The sequence below is a fragment of the Macrobrachium nipponense genome, chromosome 49 (genome assembly GCF_015104395.2).
Source record: "Macrobrachium nipponense isolate FS-2020 chromosome 49, ASM1510439v2, whole genome shotgun sequence".
NCBI lineage: Eukaryota > Metazoa > Arthropoda > Malacostraca > Decapoda > Palaemonidae > Macrobrachium > Macrobrachium nipponense.
The window spans coordinates 10,964,276-10,969,275 of NC_087224.1; positions in this window are offsets into that span (position 1 = coordinate 10,964,276).

The window sequence follows — 5,000 nt, forward strand, 5'->3', positions numbered from 1 at the left end:
TCTTTTCTCCGTTTCGTTTCCATCCTCATTTCTTCATCGCAAACCTCGATTGTAATTATGGTCTTACTCCGAGAGTGATATAATCTATAGTAGATTCACATCAACTGTGCATCTGATGTCTAGGCCAGTCCCTTACGACGCTCCTGCTTGGCTGTTGATAAGCCAATCACAGGGCTGGAGACTCTCCTCAATCTCTCTCGAGAGTTCACATAGGTAGGATTTATGTTCCACCTCTCCTGAGGGATACGTCTTTCAAAAGCATCCTTCAGAAGAGGAGGAACATACATCCTGCCTCTGTGAACTCTCGAGAGAGACTGAGAGTTTCCAGCCCTGTGATTGGCTTATCAACAGCCAATCAGAAGCGTCGTAAGGGACTGGCCTAGACATCAAATGCAAGGTTGATGTGAATCTACTATAGTTCATTATTCTCGTTGTTTATATAAGTAACATTTTTCACTTTTTGGTAAATATGATAGACCTGTTTTTCACTTGACACAAATATCATAAATCCCTTTTTTGTCTCTCTTTTCATGATAATACAATAACCTCGTCTTCATTTTTTGTGATAATTCTATAACGGCAATTTTCGCTGCTTTATAAATCGTATAAATCTTTTACTTCCAAACTATTGCAGAACAGGCATTTTTAATTTCGATGCAAATTTGTTTTGACAAATATTTCTCTCATGGCGATATTATGGAAACGTTGTTACTTCCACTAAAATCAAAAGTTTTTTTACAGTTCCATTCCAACCTGATAAACTCAGCATTTTTCTTGGCGTTAATTAGACGAACATTTTGCACGTTGGCTAATGTGATAAACACATTTTATAATGAACGTAATGAAAATGTTTTGTGACTTGACTAGTCTTTCACACTACTCTCTCGTTGTAATTCTATAACGTTATGATATAAAATAGTTGCTATGTCAGTGTCCCATGATAGGAACAGCAGTCTATTTTTGACAGTTTTGCTTTAATAACAATGCGAAGACCTTTCTTTTGGCTTCTACTAAGAACCTCCATTACCTAAGCATTTTCGCTTGCTCGGGGAGTAAGCTCACAGAATAATTTGTTGTTGTTGTTGTTCTTGTTGTGGAGGCGTGGTGTTAGGTAAGGTCTATGGAAAAGCCTAGAAAGGTCTGAAAAGCCTGTTTCTTATTGCGCTAAAGGTCCAAGAATTATAGAATAGGATATTCATGATTTATTTATGAGAATGAAAATGTAAAAAAAAAAATAGATTAATTATATGTGATAAAACATAGCGTATTGATTTTAATTTTCGTAGGTGAAACAACGCGCTATTTGACCGTAGATTTTATCACTCGCTGGGATCAGCGCCTCGTAAGCTGGAGGTCGGATCACGCCTTGTTCTCTCCATTCAAAGTGCTTTATTATCTTGCGAGTCCGTTATCCTTTCAAGCGCCATTCTTTTCCGGGAAAATTCTCTTTTATCTTTTGGGCGTTTCTCTACTCGGTGGGATCCCACTTTTATCGTCTCTTCATTAATCTCATTATTTTTCCCTTCCAGCGATGAACCATTTATCGTTTTTTCATTATAGACCCATTCGTTCGGGAGGTTTCTTCCTCCTGTGAGAGGAGATCATCGTTTGAGAGATCATTATTTTAGAGATCATTATGAGAGATCATTATTTTTGAGATCATCATTATTAGAGATCATTATTTTTGAGATCATCATTTTAGAGAGCATTATTTTATCATTATTTTAGAGATCACCACATTATCCTAGAGATCATCTTAAGGCTCTGTAGCTTTATCTCCGATTTGATTTCTTCTGTAGTGAATTACTTTATATATATATATATTATATATATATATATATATATATATATATATATATATATATATATATATACATATATATACGTAATATATATTATTATATATATATATATATATATATATATATATTATTACTATATATACGTATATATTATATATATATATATATATATATTATATATATATTTATAATAAAAATTTTCTAAGCACTATTCCCCGTCTTGCTGAGCTCATTATTCATTTCCATGACGAATCTATTTTTTATTTCATACTTTCATTGTTTTTCTCTTCTTGGCTAAAAGTTTTGAGTGATCTGCCCCTTTTTATTTTTTATTTTTACTACTTTTGGTGGCATTTTGAACATTGTTCTCATATTCATTTTTTCAGGATTTGTTGAACTGGTTTTTTTTCCTATTAATTTCTGTTGGAAACTCTTTAAGAATCAGTAAGAGTAATAAGGAAACAGTCAGAGGCAATAAGAAAGAAGGTAAAATGTCACTGAAATTGGGGAAGAAAGGTTTAAAAAATGAAACGGAAAATAAATTTAAAACGTGACAGATGAAAAGGGACAGAATGCTACAAGAGAGAGAGAGAGAGAGAGGAGAGAGAGAGAGAGAGAGGGAGAGGGGGGGGAGAGAGAGATATAAAAAGGGACAGAATGCTACAAGAGAAAGAGACAAGCAGGCAGAGAGACAGAGAGAGGGAGAGAGAGAGAAAATGATACAAGAGAGAGAAAGACAAGCAGGCAGAAAGGCAGAATGACTGAGAGAGAATAGAGAGAGAGGAGAGTGAGAGAGAGAGAGAGAGAGAGAGAAATAGAGAGAGTTTGAGAGGAGAGACAAGCAAGCAGAAAGCAGATGGACCTGAGAGAGGAGACGAGAGAGATGATAAAAGAGAGAGAGAGACAAGCAGGCAGAAAGGCAGAATGACTATAGACAGAGAAGAGAGAGAGACAGACAGGACAGAGATAAAAAGGGACAGAATGATACAAGAGAGAGAGAGAGAGACAAGCAGGCAGAATGACTGAGAGAGAGAGAGAGAGAGAGAGAGAGAGAGAGAGAAAGGGTCTCGACACCTCAAAGCACCACTCGTCATATATGCCAGAATCCAATATGATATTTGGCAACAGTTTCCGACGCCGCGTCGGTTCCCTAATGAATTCGGGTGTTTATTTCCTGCTTTATATGTTGAGATCCGTGAATGTCACGGGAGGAAATTCTCTCCTTTGACCCGTCATCAGCTGGTATATAGCGGTTAGTGTCGTGGAACACCACTCGGATGTCGCGGGCGGTTTTGCGTCCCCCTCCCCTGGGCGATGGAAAATCACTGGCTTTGTGTCATGATCAGTTACTGCTGCAGTGTTGGGGGTTTGGGGGGGTGTCTTTAGCGCTGGACGTTGAAACCTACATTCCTTGGAAACTTGAAGAATTTTAAGTTATTGGCCCCTTTTGGTGTGCTTGTTCCATAATAATAATAATAATAATAATAATATGCTGGAAGAAGAAACGTCAGTAATAAGAAGAATAGAAAACTTATATACAAAATAAACGCGGCTGGAATAGCTATTATATTCAATAATAATAATAATAATAATAATAATAATAATAATAATAATAATAATAATAATGATTATAATAATAATAAAACTATATATAATAATAGTAATAATAATAATAATAATAATAATAATAATAATAATGATTATAATAAATGATATTATTATTATTATTATTATTATTATTATATTATTATTATTATTATTATTATTATTATTATTCGACAATATACACCAGGCCAGAATGCTGTTGGAGTTACCTGTGCTTCAAGAAGCGTTCCACCTTAGTTCGCCCCTAGTGGGGGTGGATGGATTCTGCCGTCAGTGCACCTCACATGATGTACTGTAGGCATTACTTAAGTTTCTATGCAGCCTCCCTTCCATGGCTCCTAGCTGCAACCTCTTTCATTCTTTTTTTTTTTATAGTACTCCCGTTCATATTCTCATCACATTCGTTTTCCTCTTGTTACATTTCAAACCTTCCTACTGTCTTAATTCCATTCAAGCGCTGAATCACCTCATAGGGCCCAGCGCTTGGCCACTGTCCTAAATTCTGCTAGTTTACCCACATTCCTCACGAGCAAGAGAACCTGCGCTTGAATCCTAGCTAGGAAGAGTGGTATGGGCAGAATTATTATTGGAATTTGGTAGTTAGTCGAATTTAGAGTCGCAGGGAAGATGAAAAGAAGTATGACCAAGTCTCGTCCCAAAACATTAAAATGGAAGATAGAACATTTTCACTTTTTAGAGTATATATCCCATATATATATATATATATATATATATATAATATATATATATATACGTATATATTCTTTGGAAAATCACAGCAGGTGCACGTGGCTTCAATAAATAAGCGAATACTACAAGAAAATACTTTCGTCTTTACTAAGACATTGTCTTAGTAAAGACGAAAGCGCTTGGATTTCTGCCTATTATTTTCCTGTGGTATCTGCTTATATGTGTATACATATATATATATGTGATATATACACATATATATACATACGTATGTATATATATATATGTGTGTGTGTGTGTGTGTGCACAAACATATATAGATCTATAGCTATCTGTGGGTGTGAGTATGTAGGTTACGTGTCTGTGATACCATAAGGCAAACTTGTATACAGTACACTAGCAGGAGTAGGTGAACTTTGAACTTTGGGAACTCTTGCGGAAGAGATTGTTCATTACCGATATCGGGAATTTCTGGATAGCGAGTGAGTCGCTGGTAAGCAGCTAAAGGCGACCGAGTCCTATAGAATATGATATTACTTTATACACCAGAAAGTTGGCTCATAGAATTTTATTAATTAAGGAAGTTCAGCACAATAGAAGGGCTGTAGGTGGAAAGTCAATTGAAGATCTATACTCTGTTTTTTTCCATCAGTCCATCCGCCTGTGGTGTTTCCGTATGGTAACACTGCGTCCCGGGCTTTAGATAGTTACATTCAGCTTACATTCAACAATAATGATAATATCCTATTTCGAATATTAACGGTGTACTTCGCATACAGTAAATTATTAAAACACTTTTCAGTTGCAAATGTACACCCAGATATCCTTTTATTTACCTAAAACTTACACATACCGTAACTATTTAAAGCCCGGGACGCAGTGTTACCATACAAAAATACCACA